The 23,364-nt window shown below is 43.7% G+C and overlaps 1 protein-coding gene across 2 annotated transcripts in view; it reads left to right on the top strand.

The window, feature by feature from the left end:
* Positions 1 to 23,364, top strand: part of vat1l (vesicle amine transport 1-like) — a 199,836-nt gene that overhangs the window by 120,030 nt on the left and 56,442 nt on the right. The gene's annotated exons all lie outside the window — the stretch shown is intronic.

Raw genomic sequence — 23,364 nt, 5'->3', positions numbered from 1 at the left:
TGCCAAGTTAGGTTAAACCCTCTCCAACAGCACAAGCAAACCTACCCGCAAGGATGTTGGTCCCATTCCGGTTCAGGTGCAACCCGTACGCCTTGTACAGGTCCCACCACCCCTAGAAACAGTCCCAATGTCCCAGAAATCTAAAGCCCTCCCTCCTGCACCATCTCTCCAGCCACGCATTCATCTGGACTAACCTCCTATTTCTATTCTCACTAGCGCGTGGCACCGGAAGTAATCCAGAGATTACTACCTTTGCGGTCCCGTTTTTTAATCTTCTTCCGAGCTCCCTAAATTCTGCTTGCAGGACCTCATCCCTCTTTCTACCTGTGTCATTTGTACCAATATGTACCATGATCTCTGTGTGTTTGCCCTCCCCCTTTAGAATTCCCTGCAGCCGTTTAGTAACATCTTTGACCCTGGCTCCAGGGAGGCAACATACCATCCTGGAGTCACATCTACGGCCACAGAAACATCTGCCTTTTCTCCTTACTATCGAATCTCCTACCATGATTGCTCTTTCCCTCTTTTTCCTCCCCCACTGTGCAGCTGAGCCACTCACAGTGCCATGAGCGTGGCCGCACTCCCCTGAGGAACCGTCACTCTCACTGTTTTCGAACACAGAAAAACGGTTCTCGAACGAGATGCACCCTGGGGATTTCCTGATTACCTGCCTGACACCTTTCTTCCGACTGATGGTCACCTATTCCCTCTCTGTCTGCACTTCCGTAAGCTGTGGGGTGACTACATCTAGAAACGTGCTATCCATGAAACTCTCAGCCTCGCGGATGCACCTCAGTGCCTCCAGCTGTTGCTCAAGCTCTGAAACTTGGAGCTCAAGTAGCTGCAGCTGATGGCGCTTCCTGCACAAGTGGTCGGTCAGTGCTGTTAGGAAGGGAGTTCCAGGATTTTGACCCAGTGACAGTGAAGGAACAGTGATATATTTCCAAGTCAGGATGGTGAGTGATTTGGAGGGGAACTTCCAGGTGGTAGAGTTCCCATCTATCTGCTGCCCTTGTCTTTCTAGATGGTAGTGGTCGTGTGTTTGGAAGGTGCTTTCTAAGGGTCCTTGGTGAATTCCTGCAATGCATCTTGTAGATGGTACACACTGCTGCCAATGTGCATCGGGGGTGGAGGAAGTGAATATTTGTAGATGTGGTGCCAATCAAGTGGGCTGCTTTGTCCTGGACAGTGTCAAGTTTCTTGAGTGTTGTGGGAGCTGCACCCATCCAGGCAAGTGGAGAGTATTCCATCACACTCCTGACTTGTGCCTCATAGATGGTGGTCAGGCACTGGGGAGTCAGGAGATGGGTTACTTGCCACAGGATTCCTAGCCCCTGACCTTGTCTTGTAGCCACAGTATTTATATGGCTAGTCCAGTTCAGTTTCTGGTCAATGGTAACCCCCAGGGTATTGATAGTGGGAGATCCAGTGATGGTAATGCCATTGAATCCCTCACTATCATTATCTCACGCAGTGACGTTACGAACCACACCGTGACGTGAGTACAGGGAAAGTAGCTGATTGGTGAATAGAATTGGTGAGTATTTCTCGTCTTTAAAGTAAAAGTAAGTTTGTGTCTAGGTCTCTAGCCTTTTTTTCTCTCTTTTTGTTAAAAATAGCTTGTCAAGTATAAGATTGATACTGGTTTAAAAAATTAATTACAGTACAGTGTAAAGAGCAGGGATACAGAGTAATTAATTAAATGAAAGAAGAAAGTGATGGCAGGATGGGTGTTGTGTTGCTGCTGCAGCATGTGGGGTTTGCTGGACACCAAGGTGATTCAGAGTGAACACATCTGTGGTAAGTGTTTGCAGCTCGAGGAACTTTGGATCCAAGCTGAGGAGCTGGAGTCCGAGCTGCAGATATTGCACCGCATCAGAGAAAATTACTTAGGCATTTTGTTCCAGGAGGCAGTCACGCAACTCAGATTAAGTAATTCAAATTTGGTCTGTGATCTGCAGGTGAGGCAGGTAAGGGGACCCAGGGGATAGCAGTCGAGGAGCCTCGGACTCTACATTTGTCCAACAGTTATGAGGTTCTTGCAAGCTGTGTGGACGAGAGCGGGGACTGCAGGGAGGATGAGCAAAATGACCATGGCACCATGGTACAGGGAGCCATTCAAGTGGGGGGAGGATATGGGAATGTAGTAGTTGTAGGGGACTATATAATTAGGAGGATAGATATTGTTCTTTGCAGCCGTGAGTGTGAGTTCTGAAGGCTGTGTTACCTGCCTGGGACCAGGATTAAGGACATCTCCTCAGGGCTGGAGAGGAACTTGGAGTGGGAGGGGAGGGATCCAGTTGTTGTCATCCATGTTGGTAACAACGACGTTGATAGAACTAGAAAGGAGATTCTGTTGAAAGAATTTTAACAGTTAGGAGCTAAATTAAAAAGCAGAACCTCCAAGGCAATAATCTCAGGAGCCACAGGCAAACTGGCATTGGGTAAATAAAGTCAAGGAGTTAACTGTGTGGCTCAAAGATGGTGTGGGAGGGATGGGTTTCAGCTCATGGGGCACTGGCACCAGTACTGGGATAGAAAGCAGCTTTTCCAGAGGGACAGGCTTCACTTGAACTATGCTGGAACCAGTGTCCTGGCAAATCAAATAAGTGGGCTGTAGAGAGGGCTTTAAACTAAATCAAGGAGGGGAAGGATCTGGAGAGGGGATATGTAGGCTTACAAAGCAAAAGGATATGGCAGCATTGCAGGGCAGCTATTTAGGTCATGTTATCCAGAGTGGGACAGGAAGGGACAGAGTGTACAAGCAAATGTAAATAGGCTAAATTAATGGCTCTTTACTTATATGCACATAGTTTTTGGAACAAAATAAATGAATTAACGGCACAAATAGAGGTTAATAGGTATGATCTTATAGCCATTACAGAGACATGATTACAAGGAGATCAAAGCTGGGAACTAAATATTCAAGGGTATATGACTTTTCGAAAGGACAGGCAGGAAGGTAGTGGGGTAGCTTTGTTAGTATGAGATGGAATAAGTACAATAGCAAGAAATGATCTTGGATTGAGAGATGTAGAATCCACATAGGTGGAGGTAAGAAATAACAATGGGAAGAAGACACTGGTGGGAGTAGTCAATAGGCCCCCTAACAGTAGCTATACTTTTGGACAGAGAATAAATCAGGAGATAATGAGGGCATGTAAAAAAGGCAGGACATTAATCATGGATGACTTTAATCTTCATGTAGATTGGGAAAATCAAATTGGCAGAGTTAGAATTCATAGAATATATTCGGGACAGTTTCCTAGAACAATACATTGTGGATCCAATCAGGGATCAGGCTGTTTTGGATCTGGTAATGTGTAATGAGGTAAGTTCAATAAATGGTCTCAGAGTAAAAGATCCTCGAAGAAACAGTGACCATAACATGGTAGAATTTAGCATTCAGTTTGAGAGTGAGAAACTTGGGTCGGAAACAGTTGTGCTAAACTTAAATAAGGGTAATTACAAAGGAATGAGGGCAGAGTTGGCTGGAGTGGACTGGGAAAGGAGTTTAGAAGAAAAGGCAGTTGATGAATAATGGCATATGTTTAAGAAAATAGTTCATGACTCAAACAAAGATATATCCCAGTGAGGAAGAAGGATTGTAGGAAGGGGATAAACTAACCATGGTTAACCAAGGAATTAGGGATAGTATCAAATTGAAAGAAAAAACATACAATGTGGCAAAGATTAGTGGTAAGTCAGAAGATTGGGAAAGCTTTAAAAACCAACAAAGGATGACCAAAAAAATAATAAAGAGGGAGGAAATAAACTTTGAAGGTTAACTAAGAACAAAGAACAAAGAAAAGTACAGCACAGGAACAGGCCCTTCGGCCCTCCAAGCCTGCACCGATCATATAGCCCGTCAACTAAAACATTTTGCACTTCCGGGGTCCATATCCCTCTATTCCCATCCTATTCATGTATTTGTCAAGCTGCCTCTTAAACACCACTATCGTACCTGCTTCCACCACCTCCTCTGTCAGCGAATTCCAGACACTCACTACCCTCTGCGTAAAAAACTTGCCCCGCACATCACCTTTATAGTTTTTCTCCTCTCACCTTAAATCTATGTCCCCTAGTAATTGACTCTTCTACCCTGGGAAAAAGCTTCTGACTATCTACTCTGTCCATGCCACTTACAAAATTATGAGTGGCATGGATAGAGTAGATAGTCAGAAGCTTTTTCCCAGGGTGAAACTAGCAGGTAATATAAAAACAGACAGTAAGAGCTTTTTTAAATATATAAAAAGGAAGAGAGAAGTCAAAGTGTACAGAGGCACTTTAGCAAATGAGGCTGGGGAAATAATAATGGGAAGCCAGGAAATGGCAAAGGAGTTGGATAAATATTTTACATCAGCCTTCACGGTAGAAGACACTAATGGCATTCCAAAAAACCAAATAATCAGGGGCAAAAGGTGGGGGGGGCGGGAGGAAATAAATACAGTAACTATCACTAGAGAAAAAGTACTAGGGAAAATATAATTGGGGTTAAAGTCCCCTGGACCTGATGGGTTGCATCCTAGGATATTAAAGCACATAGCTACACAGATAGTGGATGCACTGGTAGTAATCTTCCAAGAATCCTTAGATTCTGGAAAAGTCCCAGAGGATTGGAAAACTGCCAATGTAACTCCCTTATTCAAAAAGGGAGGGAGACAAAAAAACAGGTAACTATAGGCCAGTTAGCTTAACATCCGTCATTGGAAAAATGTTGCAGTCTATTATAAAGGATGTAATGGCAGAGCACTTAGAGATACATAATAAAGTCAAGCAGAGTCAGCATTGCTTTATGAAGGGGAAATCATGCCTGACAAATTTATTAGAGTTCTTTGAGGAGGTAACAAGCAGGATAGAAAATGGGGAACCAGTAGATGTAATATATTTGGATTTCCAAAAGGCGTTCGATAAGGTGCTGCACGTAAGGCTACTTAATAAGATAAGAGCCCATGGTGTTGGGGGTAGTATATTAATGTGGATAGAGGATTGGCTAACGAATAGAAGACAGAGGGTTGGGATAAGGGGGGCATTTTCAGGATGACAACCTGTAACTAGTGGAGTGGTGCAGGGTTCAGTGCTGGGGGTCACAATTATTTACAATATATATTAATGACTTGGATGAGGGAAGTGAATGTACTATCGCCAAGTTTGCGGATGACACAAAAATAGGTGGGAAGGCAAGTGGTGAGGATAACACAAAGAGTCTACAGAGGGATATAGACGGGTTAAGTGAATGGGCAAAAACTTGGAAGATGGAATATAATGTGGGAAAATGTGAGGTTATGCACTTTGGCAAGGAGAATAGAGAAGCTGAATATTATTTAAATGGAGAAAGACTGAAGAAAGTTGCAGCACATTTGGGGGTCCTCGTGCATGAATCCCAAAAAGCTAGCATACAAGTTCAGCAGGTAATAGGGAAGGCAAATGGAATGTTGGCCTTTATTTCAAAGGAAATGGAGAATAAAAATAGGGAAGCCTTGCTGAAACTATACAAGGCACTAGTTAGACCACACGTAGAATACTGTGTACTGTTTTGGTCCCCTTATCTAAGGAAAGATATACTGGGATTGGATGCATATCCAGAGAGGGTTCACTAGGTTGATCTTGGGTATGGAAGGATTATTTTATGAGGAGAGGTTGAGTAGGTTGGACATGTACTCATTGCAGTTTAGAAGAATTAGAGTCGACCTTATTGAAACATATAAGATTCTTAGGGGGCTTTACTGGGTAGACACTGAGAGGTTGTTTTCCCTTGTAGGAGAGCCTAGGACCAGAGGGCATAATCTCAGAGTAAGGGATCGCCCATTTAAGACGGCGATGACATGGAATTTCTTCTCTCAGAGGGTTATTATTTTGTGGAATTCTCTACTGCAGAGGGCTGTAGAGGCTGGGTCATTAAGTATGTTCAAGGCTGATATAGACAGAGTTTTAATCAGTAAGGGAATCAAGAGTTATGGGGAAAAGGCAGGAAAGTGGAATTGAGGATTATCAGATCAGTTATGATCTCATTGAATGGCTGAACAGACTCAATGGGCCGAATAGTCTACTTCTGCTCCTACATCTTATGGTCTTATGCAATAACCTTTTATGTGGCACCTTATCGAAACCCTTTTGGAAATCCAAGTATACTACCTCTACTTAGCCCTGCTAGTTGTATCTTGAGAAAGCACTAACAAATTTGTCAAGCACGATTTCCCTTTTGTGAAACCATGTTGACACTATATGATCATATGATGTGTAGCAGCACTTTGAAAAAATTGCTGTATTCTTTGCCTAAAAACACAGCATGGATAAAATTTTGCTAAGTTGATGCGCTCAGATTCCATTGGTAATTGTCATAACACTGAAAAAAATTATAAACTCCCTGACTGCACAAATTGGAATTACCATTATTTTACATTCATGACAAAGAGATCAGCAATTAACATTACAGTGGTTATTAAATACAAAACCATCTGACATCAGGAGAATCAATTCGTTCATACGAGCAGCTTTAAATTTACCCAGTTTACCCAAAGGGTAAGGTAGATCAACCATGGTTAATGAAAGAAGTTAAAGATTGCATTAGATCAAAGGAAGTGGCATATAAGGATGCCAGAAAAAGTGGTAAGCCTGAGGATTGGGAGCAATTTAGACCCCAGCAAAGGAGGACCAAGAATCTGATTAAAAAAGGGAAAGAGAACATGAATGTAAACTAGCAAGGAACATAAAAGCAGGCTGTAAAAGATTTTTTTAAGGTATGTGAAAAGGAAATGATTAGCTAGGACAAATGTGGGCCCATTACAGGTGGGGCAGGAGAATAATAGAGAATAGGGAAATGGCGGAGAAACTAAATAATTACTTTGTGTCTGCCTTCACGGAAGAAGATACAGAAAATCTCCCAACTTACAAAACTGAGGAACTAAAAGAAATTAGTATTAGTAAAGAGGTAGTACTTGAAAAGCTAATTGGGTTGAAGGTTGATAAATCCCCTGGACCAAATGAGTTTCATGCCAGAGTGTTAAAGGAGGTGGATTGAGAGATAGTGGATGCATTGCTGGTTATCTTTCGAAATTCCATAGATTCTGGAAAGGTCCCTGTGAACTGGAAATTAACAAATGTAACCTCACCATTTAAGAAGGGGGGGGAGCACAAAAATGGAGAACTACAGACCTGTTAGTTTGACGTCAGTAGTAGAGAAAATGTTAGAATCTAATAGAAAGGGTGTGATAACTGGACATTTAGAAAAGTATGATAACATTGGGCCGAGTCAACATGGATTTATGAAAGGAAAATCATGTTTGACAAACTTGTTGGGGTTTTTTGATGATGTTATTTGTAGCATAGATAAAGGAGAACCAGTAGATGTGGTGTATTTGGAATTTCAGAAGGCTTTTGATAAGGTTCCACACAGGAGGTTAGTAAATAAAATTAGATAGCATGAGGTTGGGAGAAACGTACTAGTTATGATTGAGAATTGGTTAACAGACAGAAAAAGAGTAGGAATAAATGGATCATTCTCAGGATGGCAGGCTGTTACTAGTCGGGTACTGTAAGGGTCAGTGCCAGCTCCACAGCTGTTCACAATCTATATAAATGATTTTGATGTGGGGTCCCATTGTAATATTTCCAGCTTTGCTGATGTTACCAAATTGGGTCGGAATGTGAGTTGTGTGGAGGATGCAAGGAGGCTTCAAGAGGACTTGGACAGGCTAAGTGAATGGGCTAGAACATGGCAAATGGAATATAATATGAATAAATATGAAGTTATTCACTTTGATATAAAAAAAACGAAAGGCAGATAATTTCTTAAATGGCGAGAGGTTGGGGAGTGCCAGTGTCCAAAGAGACCTTGGTATCCTTGTCCATGAGTCACCAAAATCTAGCATGCTGGTGCAGCAAGCAATTAGGAAGACACACGGTATGTTGCCCTTCATCGCGAGTGTATTTGCGTACAGGAGTAAATATGTCTTCTTGTAGTTATATAGAGCGTTGGTGAGACCTCACCTGGAGTATTATGCACAGTTTTGGCCACCTTATCCCATTGCCATAGAGGGAGTGCAATGGAGGCTCATCAGATTAATCCCTGGGATGGTGGGATTACCTTATGAGGAGAGCTTGAGCAGACTGTGTTTCCTAGAGTTTCGAAGAATGAGGGTGACCTTACTGAAACTTACAAATTACAGGGCGTGACAAGGTGGATGTAGATAAGATATTTCCCCTGGCAAGTGAGTCCAAAACCAGGGGGCATAATCTTAGAATAAGGAGTAGGCCATTTAAGACTGAGATGAGGAGGAATTTCTTCACTCAGAGGGTGGTGAACCTTTAGAATTCTCTATCCCAGGGACTGTGGAAGCTCAATCATTAAGTATGTTCAAGACAGAAATTGATAGATTTCTGGAGACTAATGACATCAAGGGATATGGGGATAATACAGGAAAGTTGAGGTAGATGGTCAGCCGTGATTTAATTGAATTGCAGAGCAAGCCTGATGGGCTGAATGGCCTACCCCTGTTCCTATGTTCCTAAATTATAGAAATTGTTTCATGAATTTGTTCTGTTGACAAATTTAGGTGAAAGACTCAGGAACATAGCACAGGACACAATCAAGGTAGAAAAGAGTAGGAAAGAAAGAAGCACTTGCATTTATTTGGTGCCTTTCATATCCTATGGGTGCCATAAAACCCTTGACAGCAAGTGAAGTCTATTTGAAGTGCAGTTACTGTTGTAATGTTGAAAAAGTAGAAACCAGTTTTGTGCATACCAAACTCCTACAGACAGTAATGTGATAATGACCAGATTACCTCTTTTTGCGATGTTGATTGAGGAATAAGTATTGGCCCAGGAAATCTGAATAACCCAGACACAAAAGTGAAATACTGAAGATGCTGGAAATCCAAAATAAAAAGAGGAAATGCTGGAAATCCTCACCAAGTCAGGCAGCATCCGTGGAGAGAAACAGGGTTCACCGTTTCAGGCCTATGACCAGGGATAACTGCCCCGCTCTTCTTTGAAATAGTGCCACAGGATCTTTTAGAATCACTTAAGAGGGCAGATGGGGCATTGGTATAACATCTCATCACAAAGGTGATACCTCTGACAGTGCAGCACCTGGAGTGTTAGCCTAGGTTATGTTGTTCCCTCTCCTTCTACCTCAGAGGTGAGAACCCTACCACTGACCCGGGGCTGACACACAAGTGAGGAGGAATATTTGAGTCGGCACCTCAGGACATTCTGTAATACTGTACAGTCACTAAATTACTTTTTAAATGCTGTTACTGTTGTTTTGCATTCAAATGTCAGAGCCAATTTGTGCACCTTAAGGTCCCACAAATAGCAAATTAGATGAATAACCAGTTAATAAGTTTTTCTTTTGGTGTTGCTGGTTGAGGGAGGAATGTTGTCCAAGGCGCCGCACCCTAAACAATGGTATTGGATCTTTTATACCTGATTGAACAGACATACAGAGTTCTGCGTTAATATCTAACCTGAAAGATCACCGCCAGCATGACAGCCATTTATCCAACTCCTTTGCTGGAGCAGTAAGTTGACTGAATCTTGGTTGTTTTTGTTGAGGGTATGTCTGGAGTAGTGGAACTCACAGTGACCCACCTCCCCTCCCCCACCCCCACGATCATCAGAGTTGAGATCAAGTGGTTCAGTCATTAGCACTCTCCCATCTGAGTCAGAAGGTTGTAGGTTCAAGTTCCACTCCTGAGACCTGAGCACAAAAATCTAGACTGATGTTTCTGCGCAGTACTGAGGGTGTGCTGCACTTTTGGAGGTGCTGCACTTTTGTATGAGAATGAAACCAGGCTCTCTTTAAGGTGGAGATAAAATACCCTACAGCACTATTTTGAAGAATAGCAGTGGTCCTATCACAGGCCTCCCTTTGGGAGTGCCACTGAACTAGTAATCCAGAGGCCCAGGCTAACACCCTGGGGACATAGGCTCAAATCCCAGCACCGCAACTGGTGGAATTTAAATTCAATTAATAAATCTGGAATATAAACCTAGTCTCAGTAATGGTGACCATGGCAGCTATCATTGATTGTTGTAAAAACCCATCTGGTTCACTAATGTACTTTAGGGAAGGGAACCTGCCATCCTTACTTGGTTCTGGCCTACATGTGACTCCGGACCCACAATAATGTGGTTGACTCTTAACTGCCCTTTGAAATGGCCAAGCAAGTCACTCAGTTCAAGGGAAATTAGTGATGGGCAACAAATGCTGGCCTTGCCAGCGATGCCGACATTGCATGAAAGAATAAAGAAAAAAAAATTACCCCTCAGTCAACATCACAAAAACAGATTATCAGGTCATTATCACATTGCAGTTTTTGAGGGCATGCTGTGCGCAAATTGGCTGCTGCATTTCCACAACAATGATACCACTTCAAAATTATTGGCTGTAAATGCTTGGAATGCTGTGAAAGGCACTACATAGATGCTAGGTTTCTTTTTACTCGAATTGGGTGGAAGCGATGCATGACGCTCATAAGAATCTGTGCTGAGGCCTCAACTATTCACTATATTTGTTAATGGTATAGATAACGCAGAGGGAGCTCTATATCCAAATTTGCCGATGACACAAGATTGATGATAAGTAAGATGGGAGTGTAAAAATGCACAGAGACATTGATACCTAAAGTGAGCGGACAAAAGCAAAGCGGATGGATTTCAGCACAGGTCATTGCTTTCGGGCTATAAAAAGGAAAGATCCAAATCTAATGTAAATGGTAAAAATGTGTGAACAGTGAAAGTCCAAAGAGATTCAGTTGGTTAGCCCCCAAGCTTTGGAATTCCCTTCCGACACCTCTCCTCCTCTCTGCCTCGCATTCCTCCTTATAAGACATTCCTTCAAACTTAACTCCTTGACCAAATAATATCTCCTTAAGTGGCTCGGTGTCATACTTTGTTTTATAATGCTCCTGTGAAGCGCCTTGGGACCTTTCATTATAGATGTTTGGTAGCACAGGACTTGAGTATTGCTGAAAAAAGACATTTTGTCAAAGCTTTTCGTCTTGCACTCATCAGGACAATCGCAAGAATACTAATGTCAGGGGAAGCAACAACTTTATACTGTATGAGAAGAGAGTGCTAATTGGTTGACAAGTGGACTCTGATTGGTAGAGGCATTGCCATGGATAATGCACCAGTCAATGATGACTGACAGGCAACTGCCAAGCCTTGAATGAAATTTAAACCAAGCAGCTTGACTCTGGTCAAGGCATTGCCCTGAGGAATGAACCAGCGAATGGCTATCACTTATTTTGTTTAGCTGAAATAGGCGCAATGTGTATACATGTTCTTTGTGTCTGCAAGCAACAGGGCCCTGTGTACTAATATGTGTAGCTTCCAGTATGTGCAAATGTGTCATGGTGTGATCCCAACTGACAACCTTAAATTGGTTGTCAGCTAAACAAAATAAGTGCTAGCCTTTCGCTTGTTCATTCCTCAGGACAATGCCTTGACCAGACAGTGTCAAGCTGCCTGGTTTAAATTTCAAACAAGGTTTGGCAGTTAACTGTCAGTCACCATTAACGGGCGCATTCTCCATGGCAATGCCTCTACCAATCAGAGTCCACTTGCCGACCAATTAGCACTCTCTTATACAGTAAAAAGTTGTTGCTTCCCCTGACATTGGTATACTTGCGATTGTCCTGATGAGTGCAAGACAAAAAGCTTCGACAAAATGTCTTTTTTCAGCAACACCTTTCATTGTGTTTAAGGAGCTATGCAAATATAAGTTTTTGTTGAGATTTAGGGGTATGTGTACAGATCACTAAAATGTAATAGGTGCAACAAAAAAAAACAGGACTAGTGAGTATAACTACAGGACTAGAATATAAAGGGTAGGAAGCTTTGCTGCAGTTACACTCAGCCTTGGTTAGACCACACTTGTGATATTGTGTGCAATACTCGGCACCGCACCTTAGGATGTATTGACCTTGGAAGAGGCACAACCACAACTTCCCCAAAATGTACCCAGGGCTCCAAGGGTTAGAGTATGAGGAGATATTACATAAACTAAGCTTGTATTCCCTGGAATATGGAAGGTTAAGGGATGAATTGAATGAGGTATTTAGGATTTTGAGAGGAATTGATAGGGTAGAGAGAAGTAAACATTTTCCACTCTTGGGAGAGTTTGGCATAAGGGGACATAACTTTAAATTAGAGCCAGGCCATTCAAGAGAGATATTAGGAAGCACTACTTCATGAAATAGATGGTAAAAGTGTGGAACTCTTTCCCACAAAAGTAATCGATGCCATTTCAATTAATAATTTAAAATCTGAGCTCGATAGATTTTTCCAGACAAGGGTATTAAGGGACCTGGAGCCCAGGCATGTGGATGCAGTTAAGAGAGATCAGCCATGATCTTGGATGGTGGAAAGGCTCAAGAAATAGCATGGACAACTCCTTGGAATGATCTAAAACTGGGGCCAGCGTGAATATGCTGGGCCTTGACTCCTCAGCCATTTCACTTTTTCCTTGGACTTTAATTAGAGTCCAGAATGGCTACTTTGCTGATGAAATAACCAACAACTTTCACAGATGTAGAAGCTTCTCATGTAGCTGCAACTATCTTCTCAGTCTGACAACATGCTAAATCAATGATTCTAACCACTGGCAAAAGAAAAAGTAAGTAAAACTGATCTGCCCTTAATACTCCCTAAATCAGACTGAATCCCAATGGGGCAGTTGTCAAGTGTAATTGTTCTCATTGGGTTGCAGTGGGCTGTTGAGTCAGGAAAATCAGGTGGAGGCAAAACAGGGAACCGCCTGCTACCTGATAAAGGAGAAACAGTTAAAATCGGCCCTGATGTCTGCACTCACTGCTCGCAAAGTGGCTTGCGAAAGCTCGGCAGAAACATAATTCTGAAGTTATTTTTCTCCTCCTGATGTTTTTCCACGGTAGATATTCTCTCATGCTCAGTATCGTCTGTCACTCCTGTGATTTGGCCTCACATTTCCTATGATCTGGAGAGTGCCTTCACTTCCCACACTCCTCGATGTCTAGACAGATAATAGCATGATCCAGAGATTGTGACAATAAGAGCTGGCATTGTGCATTGGATGCTGTGTGATATTGCGCGCACTCTCATATGCATTCTCCGTTTTTTCGGAATGGTGGATTGAATACATTCTCAGGACGGAGGAGGACAACAACAACAACAACAACTTGTATTTATATAGTGCCTTTTACATAGTAAAGCACCCCAAAGCAGGTGACCAAAGACTTGGTCCAAGAGATAAGAATTTAAAGTGCATGCCAGAGGAGGGAAGGCAAAGGAAGAGATTTTTTTTTTTATTCGTTCATGGGATGTGGGTGTCTCTGGCTGGCCCAGCATTTATTGCCCATCCCTAATTGCCCTTGCTCAGAGGGCACTTAAGAGTCAACCACATTGCTGTGGGCCTGGAGTCACGTATAGGGCAGACCAGGTAAGGACGGCAGATTTCCTCTACTAATTGGCATTAGTGAACCAGATGGGTTTTTACAACAATCAACAATTGCCCAGCCATGGTCATCATCAGACTTTTAATTCCAGATTTTTGTTGGATTCAAATCTGCCGTGGTGGGATTCAAACCCAGGGCCCCAGAGCATTACCCTGGGTCCCTGGGTTACTAGTCCAGTGACAATACCACTACGCCACTGCATAGAGAATTTCAGAGTTTAGGGGTGGGAAGGGGGGCACCTCCATCAGCTGCCTTTTAACGCCAGGCACCCCCCGATAAAGGCCTGGCCCTTCCAGTGCTCCCTCCTCCCCCTCTGGCTTCTTCACCAACACCCCCACCACCCTCTGCCCATCCCCCTGGGCCTCATCTCCCCTCCCCTCCCTGAGACCCCCCAAAACTTACCTGGTCATGGACCCCTGGGACTTGGGCTCTGGAGACTGTTTGCAGCCCCAGTCTGGTCCACCGCAGCTTCTGGTGTTGCAGAGACTAGAGAGCTGCCGGCCAATCAGATTGGCTGGTACCTCTCTGTGGTGGGACTTCTTCCCAAGTAAGTGCGGAAGTCCCGCATCCAGCCAATTAACAGTTGTTGGAGCGTTAAAGGGCTGCAGGCAGGGCAGGAGGTGTTGGTGGGGATGTGTTCTCTGCCAACTCCTCGGATGGTGGGAAGGGAAACCCTGTCATCCTAAAAATCCTGGCCCAGGTTTCTGAGGCCTACAGGAAAATGGATAGAATGTAGCATCTTATGATATTTTTTCCTTGGTACAAGAACGACTTTTCTTGTTAACACATCCATCGTCTTCACAAAATTACTTCTGGTCTATCTCTATCCTTCTTCTAACTTCTGCATCACATCTGCCATCTTCTGTTATCATTTGTTCCAAATAGACAAACGTATCTACTTGTTCCAGTGTGACACCATCCACTCTTCAATTCTCATTTCTAGTTTCTCTAAATGTCCCATTGTGTTTGTCTTGTTGGTGTTCATATCAATCCACATTCTAAACTTCTATATTTGACTTTATCGATGATATTTTGTAGGGCCCTTTCTGATTCTGCAAGTAGCGCTGAGTCATTAGCATACTGCAAGTTTGTTATGTTCTCCGCTCCTTACATCTGGAAATACCTCTAATTCTCTGAATATTTGTTCTGTATACAGATTGAATCATTTTGGTGACAGTACACAGATTTGTTGTACTCCTCTCTTGACTTGAAACCTCTCTGAATGTCTGTCTTCCAGTCTGATGCTCACCATTTGATCCCACTATAGGCTCTGGATAAACCTCACATCTTTACTGTCAATGTCAGTAATTTCAGCAACATGTCTATTAACTTTTGATGATAAATATCTAGGAGTAAACAAGAATATTTACATATGCTTCCTAGACGATATATATTTTTATCACAACACATGCAATAAAATTGTTTGGAAATGAATAATAAAAGCAAAATATTGCAGATGTTGGAGATCTGAAATAAAAACAAAGTGCTGGAAAAACTCAGCACGTCTGGCAGCATCTGTGGAGAGAGAGAGAGTTAATGTTTTGTGTCCAATATGAGTTCCACAGAAGAGTCATGAGAATTTTTGATGATTGTTGAATTAGGTATTCCAACTACATGTTTTAATCAACAGTTGAGTCAGATTTTTTTTTTCCTTTATTCTTTCATGGGATGTGGGCATCACTGACAGAGTCAGCGTTTGTTGACCATCCCTAATTGCCTGTGAACTGAGCAACTTGCTAGGCCATTTCAGAGCACAGTGAAGAGTCAACCACATTGCTGTGGGTCAGGAGTCACCAGACCAGGCAGATTTCCTTAGTGTGCTGTTTTTTTTTAACAATGATCAGTAATAGTTGCTGTGATCACCATTACTGAAACTAGCTTTCAATTACAGATTTTTTTTTTAAGTAATTGAATTTAAATTCCACCAACTATCATGGTGGGATTTGAACCCACATCCCCAGAGCATTCACCTGGGTCTCTGGATTATTAGTCTAGTGATGTTACCACTACACCACTGCCTGTCCCCTTTATCTCTGAGAAAGTCAGTCCTTTGTAAACTGATTTTAAATTCATAAGCAAAAATTGCATCAATGCAGCCAGCCTTCCTTCCAGGCCACCCTGACAAAGCTGGTACGGACCCCACATGTCATGATCCTTTATTCAAGAGGATGTTTTGTTGTGGAAAGTTAGTATTGGTGAACTATTCAGTCCTGGGGTGGGTATCACAGAGCTGTACAAACACGTACAAACACACACACACACATGCACACTTTCTAACTGAGTTCACAGATGAACAGTCAGAGAGGGGACCTGTGTTTATCTCTTGGTCCCTTTGTCTTTCTCTGTCCCATCCATTTAAGGGTATTTGTAGCAATCTACAGATGTCCTGACATCATCAGCTGTTTAATCGTTTAAGTCTTGGTGGGAGAACTCCTGATTAAGCAAAAATGGCCACCCTCTTATCATGAGCTAGGTCATGTTCGAAGAAACACTGTCCAAATGTGTCACTTTCAGTGTGCTTACTAATATCAATACTAATAATGATAATATTAATCTTCATATTCACACAAATAATGCTTAATCTAATCCCACTAAAATTACACAGCCCAATTTCATCCCAGATATATGAATAGGCTTTCAACTGCATAGAGAACACTCTGGGCCAGTTACAAGATTTATATATTAATAAATTCTACGTTTCTCTTTGAGAACACTGTTAAATCTCACTGAGTTAATAAATTTTCATCAGCGGCTAGGATGTCAAAAATTAGCATTCACTGACAAGCTCCTGTAATTGACGCCATCCTGAGTAAAATGCTGACGCAATCCTGGTATCGCAGCTTTCAATCTTCCCCTGTGCACAGAGGGATAAATTTAAAAAACATTATAAAATATTACTCAGTGTGTTGACTCACACAGCAGAAGCTTGTTATTTGATAAATTATATTCTGTCAGCTCACTCTCTTTCTTTTTCTCTGTCTTGTCACAACCTTTCTTTACATTTTGTTAGCAACCACAGTGTCAGCTGTGACACAGTTGGTAGGACTTTCATCTTTGAGTCAGATGGTCGTAGACTCGCGATCCCGCTCTAGGGATTTAAGCACAAAATCTAAACCGGCAATCGAGGGCAGCACCAAAGAAGTGCTGCGGTGTTGGAGATGCCGACAAATCCTGTCTGCCTCTGAGGTGCTTGTAAAAGACCCCATGGCATTATTTCGAAGGATTCGTGGGGAGTTTTCCGCGGTGCCCTGGCCAACGTTCATCCGTCAACCAGCATCTAAAAACAGATTCCCCAGTCATTAGCACCTTATTGTCTGTGGGCCCTTGCTGTGTGCAAATTGGCTTCTGTAATTCCTACATTACAATAGAGTTACTAGAATTCGATGGTTGTAAAGTACTTAGAGACATGCGCTGAAAGGCGCTCTGCGGGACGGGAATTTTTCAACAGCGTGTGATTCCTGACGGCATAGCCGGAAGCATGCGAAACCTCCGCTCTCTTCCTTTCTCCCGCTTTTACCATTAAAATTTGAAGTGGAGGCGGCGAGCCCAGCAGGCGTGAACGGTCACTCGGCCGGGGAAGCTTCTCATTGGTGAAACCAGCTGTCAGCTGACGATGCTGGAGCCACGGGCGGGCTATAAAATAGCCCCCTGGTCAAACAGGGAGGCTCTCCATCACAGCCAAAACACTGCTGCCCAACTCCATTGTCCATTATCATAAGGCTTGAGAACACAAAGGTGTTTTTCAGAATTAAATTTCATTTGTAAATATTTCACGTTACATTGGTTTCATTTTATTCATATGTGCATTGGAATTATTTGTTGAGACTGGCTTAGTCAGAGCGTTAACTGTACCGGCACGCCCCGTGGTTGGCACTCAGTGATGGCTACAGGGGAGTTAGGGGTGTTTCCTTCATTGTGGAAGAAACAATGTTGTGTTTCCTTGTTCACTCTTTTTTTGAACGTTCATGTTAGCGTCCAGAGTTGTACTCTGTGAGACATGGCTAAATTGGAAAGCTCAGCTGGCCCCCCCATTGTAAGGGACATGGTCCGAGATTACTGTCAGCGGAGATAACTGAAATGTAAGTTTTTTCAAAGCCCTGCGAGGGCTCTGCCAGCCAACACCGTGAGATGGACAGACATTTGGACAGACTCCGCCATTTAGGCCCCTCATTTTCTTACCTTGACTGACTGTTCCCACCACCCCTACTCCTATCACATCCAGGATACCAGGCCCTGCCCACTTCACTTCCTCATGCCCTGCCCACATTCCACACCACCCCTCTCCCCCATTACTGACTCCTCCTTACTGGTCCCAAGCCTCCTGCAAGCTGCCATTCTCCTGCTCCCCTCTCTTATGCTGTAGAGTTAAACAAGGAAAACTGCTGACCTTACACACAACTGCACAAACTCGACTGGTGCATGCCACCTTTAAACAAACGTGAACCAGGTGCCATGAGATTCTCATGTTGCTGGCTAGGCCAGCATTTATTACCCATCCATAGTTGCCCTTGAGAAGGTGGTGGTGAGCAGCCTTCTTGAACCGCTGCAGTCCCTGTGGTGTAGATATACCCACAGTGCTGCTAGAGAGGGAGTTCCAGGATTTTGACCCAGCGACAGCGAAGGAACAGCGAAATAGTTCCAAGTCATGATGGTGAATGGCCTGGAGGGGAACTTGCAGATGGTGGTATTCCCCTGCATTTTCTGCCTTTGTCCTTCTAGATGATAGAAGTTGCAGGTTTGGAAGGTGCTGCCAAAGAAGCCTCGGTGAATTGCTGTGCATCTTGTAGATGGTACACACTGCTGCCACTGTGCATTGGAGGAAGTGAATGTTTAAGGTGATGGATGGGATGCCAATCAAATGGGCTGCTTTGTCCTGAATGGTGTCGAGCTGAGTGCTTTTGGAGCTTCACTCATGCAGGCAAACGGAGTGTATTCCATCACACTCCTGACCTTGTAGTTAGTGGACAAGCTTTGGGGATCAGGAGGTGAGTTACTCTCTGCAGAATTCCCAGCCTCTGACCTGCTCTTGTAGCCACAGTATTTATATGACTGGTCCTGTTCAGTTTCTGGTCAATGGTAACCCATAATGGAGGATTCAGCAATGTTAATGCCATTGAATGTCAAGGGGCGATGGTTAGACTCTCTCTTGTTGGAGATGGTCATTGCCTGGCACTTGTGTGGTGTGAATTTTACTTGCCACTTGTCAGCCCAAGCCTGGATATTGACCAGGTCTTGCTGCATATGGACACGGGACTGCTTCAGTTCTGAGGAGTCGTGAATGGTGCCGAACATTGTGCAATCATCAGCAAACATCCCCACTCCTGACTTTATGATGGAAGGAAGGCCTTTGATGAAGCAGCTGAAGATGGTTGGGCCGAGGAAACTACCCTGAAGAACTCCTGCAGTGATGTCCCGGTCCTGAGAAGATTGACCTCCAATAACTGCAGCCATCTTCCTTTGTGCTAGGTATGACTCAAACTAAAGGAGAGTTTTTCCCCTGATTCCCATTGACTTAAGTTTTGCTAGGGCTCCTTAATGCTACATTTGGTCAAATGCTGCCTTGATGTCAAGGGCAGTCACTCTCACCTCATCTCGAGTTCAGCTCTTTTGTCCGTGTTTGGACCAAGTTTATAATGAGGTCAGGAGCTGAGTGGCCCTGGTGGAACCCAAACTAGGCATCAGTGAGCAGGTTATTGCTGAGTAAGTGCTGCTTGATAACCCTGTTGATGACCCCTTCCATCACTTTGCTGATGATCGAGAGTAGACTGATGGGGCAGTAATATTGGCTGGGGTGGATTTGTTCTGCGTTTTGAGTACAGGACATACCTGGGAAAGTTTCCATATTGCCGGGTAGGTGCCAGTGTTGTAATGCGCTGGAACAACTTGGTTTAGGACGTGGCTACTGGAGCACAAGTCTTCACTACTATTGCTGGAATGTTATCAGGGCCCATAGCCTTTTCAGTATCCAGTGTCTTCTTGAATCGAATTGGCTGAAGACTGATATCTGTGATGCTGGGGAGCTCAGGGGGAGGTTGTGATGGATCATCCACTCAGCACTTCCACCTGAAGATGGTTGCAAGTGCTTCAGCCTTGTCTTTTGCACTGATGTGCTGGGGATATTTGTGGAGCCTCCTCCTCTAGTGAGTTTTTTAATTGTCCATCACCGTTTATGACTGGATGTGGCAGGACTGCAGAGCTTAGATCTGATCCATTGGTTGTGGACTTGCTTAGCTCTGTCTATCACTTGCTGCTTCCGCTGTTTAGCACACAAATAGTCCAGTGTTACAGCTTCACCAGGTTGACACCTCATTTTTAGGTATGCCTAGTGCTGCTCCTGGCACGTCCTCCTGCACTCTTCATTGAACCAGGGTTGATCCCCTGGCTTGATGGTAATGGTAGAGTGAGGGATATGCTGGGCCATGAAGTTACAGATTGTGTTTCTATACAATTCTGCTGCTGCTGATGGTCCAACAGCACCTCATGGGTGCCCAGTTTTGAATTGCTAGATCTGTTTGAAATCTATCCCATTTAGCACAGTGGTAGTGCCACACCACAAGATGGAGGGTATCCTCAATGTGAAGATGGGATTTTTTTCTCCACAAGGACTGTGTGGTGGTCACGCTTTCCAATACTGTTGTGGACAGTTGCATCTGCAGTAGATGGATTGGTGAAAACAAGGTCAAGTATGTTTTTCCCTCTTGCTGGTACCTTCACCACCTCATGCAGACCCAGTCTAGCAGCTATGTCCTTTCGCACTCAGCCAGCTCGGTCAGTAGTGGTGCGACTGAGCCACTCTTGTTGATGGACATTGAATTCTCCACCCAGAGTGCATTCTGTGCCCGTGCCACTCTCAGAGATTCTTCCAAGAGGCACATAGTCCTCCATTTGGAGGAGAATGCCATGAGGCTTCATGAGGTCTGGAGTCAATGTTGAGGACTCCCAGGGCAACTCCCTCCCAACTTTATGCTGCCACCTCTGGGATGGTAATGGTGGTATCTGGGACATTGTCTGTGGGGTATGATTCCATGAGCATGTCTACGTCAGGCTGTTGCTTGGCTTGTTTGTAAGACAGCTGTCCCAGTTTTGACACAAGCCCCCAGATGTTAGTGAGGAGGATTCTGCAGGGTCGACAGGGCTTGGTTTGCCGTTGTCATTTCTGGTGCCTAGATCGATGCCAGGTGGTCCATCCGGTTTCATTCCTTTTTGACTTTGTAGCGGTCTGATACTGAGCTGCTTGCTAGGCCATCTCAGAGCATTTAAGAGTCAACCATTTGTTGTGGGCCTGGAGTCACATGTAGGCCAGGCCAGGTAAGATCGGCAGATTTCCTTCCCTAAAGGGCATTCATGAACCGGGTGGGATTTTATGGCAATCGATAATAGTTCCATGGTCACCGTCACTGAGACTAGCTTTTAGTTCTAGATTTGTTACTTGAAATTAAATTCCACCAGTGGTGGGATTTGAACCCTTGTCCCCAGAGCATTATCCTGGACCTCTGGATTACTAGCCCATTGACATTATCACCATCTTATTGGCCCTTCCAAGGTAGCATGTAATTAAAAACAATTTATGCTAAAGAGTGTACATGGCATGAAAATGTATCACAAGTGCAAGCCCACCACAGGCTGGTGTGAGGCTCAATGCACCGCAAACACACCGCTGACTGTATCTCTGCATCTCAAACCGCTGTTAGGACACCGAGATTTTGCATCCCGCCTAATTGAGCCACTTTTAAGCACGCCACGCTTTTCCCGCTCTTTCGGGCTCCATAAAACCCCCAGTCTTTCCTTATGTTCTCACTTTCTATCCCTTTCTCTGCATCATCATGATGTTAAGACCAAAATTTCCTGTATCTCCTCCCATTTAACTAACTTTTTTTCCCACGATCTTGAAGTTTGGAATTCTGCACCTCAATCAGTCTCTCCTTACCCGGCAATCTTAATTTTTTTTATTTCTTTGGCTTTTCAAAAAAACAACCTTCCTTGTTTAACAAAACACAGAAGACTGACTGTATTTCTCTGCAATTAATGACCCACTAATGAGGTCTTGGGAACACAGGGCCTTTCTGAGAATGAAATTTCATTGATGGAGAATAATGGGCTTTGTCAAATTTCAGTTAAATGAATTTCACCTTAATTACCCTTTGATTGACCTTATTATTCCCACTCAGTCTAACCTTGGTGCTGTTTTTCACTGAGACACTTTGGATTCTCCTTGGTCTCTCTAACTCAAATTGAAGATGACTTTAAGCAAGTCACTTTACAATTAACTCAATGACCATTAACATTTAGATTGACTAGTGGTTTAATGTTATTTTATGTCGCTGTTGGGCTCTTCATATTTTATGCCCTGCCAACAAGGCTGGAGAACAAGAGCAGGGCAGGGGGACCAATTGGGTGGCTCGACCAAAGAGCCAGCATGGGCGCATCTTTCTGTGACATATCAACCTATATTCCTGAAATGTTTTCCCCATCTTTATGAGGAAATTAACATTAACAGTTGTTCGCTGAAATCTTGAATTTTCTGGTCATCAAAATGGCTCAGAGTCACAGTACAAATGGAACTTTCTTCCTAATGAGCTTCCTTGCTTTAACATTTGACTTACCAAGTGAAGCAATGGCAAAATGGAACTGACAGGATTGCTGCACGGAGAGCTGGCATAGATTCCATGGGCTGAATGGCCTCCTTCTGTTCCCACAAATGCCTTTGAGCTCAAGTCTAATTAGATGACCTGGAATACTCCCAGGCCTGCTGTCTGACAAACCCTTGTCCAATCTACCTCTCTGTTTTTTCCATTGAAACATGTTGTCTCAACATCATGGTCGGTCTGAGAACATGGGAGGTAAAGCTATTTCTTTGTTTAAGGCTGCTTATCTTTTAAAGGGATCAATAAGATTGTTGTGTGCCAGCTGTGTGGACAAGCACAGGGTATGGAAAGGATCGGTGCTGCTTCCCAAAGGGCCAACTGAGCACCTCTCACCATTTTGACAAAGATGGTTCCAGGGGCAATATTACAGCACCACCAGTGTTTTTTTTAAAATTCATTCATGGGATGTGGGAACCTCTGGCTAGGCCAGCATTTATTGCCCATCCCTAATTGCCCTTCTTCAGAGGGCATTTAAGAGTCAAGCACATTGCTGTGGGGTCTTGAGTCACATGAAGGCCAGACCAGGCAATGACAGCAGATTTCCTTCCCTAAAGGGCATTAGTGAACCAGATGGGTTTTTACATCAATCAACAAGGGTTTCATTTCAATTCCAGATTTTTATTGAATTCAAACTCCACCATTTACCATGGTGGGATTCAAACCATGGTCCCCAGAGCATTACCCTGGGTCTCTGGCCCAGCAACAATACCACTACGCCATCACCTCCCCAGTAAGACTTGACATATGGTATAAAGCTAAATAAAGAATTTGGCTATGTCCAACATTAAAGAAGAGGAATGAGATAAGTAGTTAAACTATTTTGAATGAAAGAGTGGATTATTGCTCCAATATCCATGTAACCGGCCATCACTGAGGTGAAACGTATCTCCATTAAAGCAACACAGGAACTTGGCAGTTGGGCAAACTCAGTGGCCTGAATTTTACCTTTAGCGGGTGCACACGATCAGGGAGTGGTCAGGAAACGGACTGCAGGCCCGAGCGCGATTTCACACTGGCTGGCTAATTAACGACCGGCCAGCATGAAACACACACTGAAACGCTCAGCACTGCTGGGGTGTGGCTGGGAGAAGAGGGCGGGCGATGACGTTTCTGCGGGCGCGGGTAAGCGCTGCGAGAAAGCTCGCTGAAGGCAGACAGCTGACTCAGGGAGCTGCGAACCTGCGAAAAAGCTAAAATAAAGCTTTTAAAAGCTGGGGAAAAAAAGTGCCCGTGCGTCATAATAAATCGCCTGAAAATATAGCTGATAAAAATGCTGT

The sequence above is a fragment of the Cetorhinus maximus genome, chromosome 6, assembly GCF_964194155.1.
Source record: "Cetorhinus maximus chromosome 6, sCetMax3.hap1.1, whole genome shotgun sequence".
NCBI lineage: Eukaryota > Metazoa > Chordata > Chondrichthyes > Lamniformes > Cetorhinidae > Cetorhinus > Cetorhinus maximus.
The sequence above is the reverse complement of the archived record's forward strand: the minus strand, read 5'-3'. Positions and strand labels throughout refer to the sequence as shown.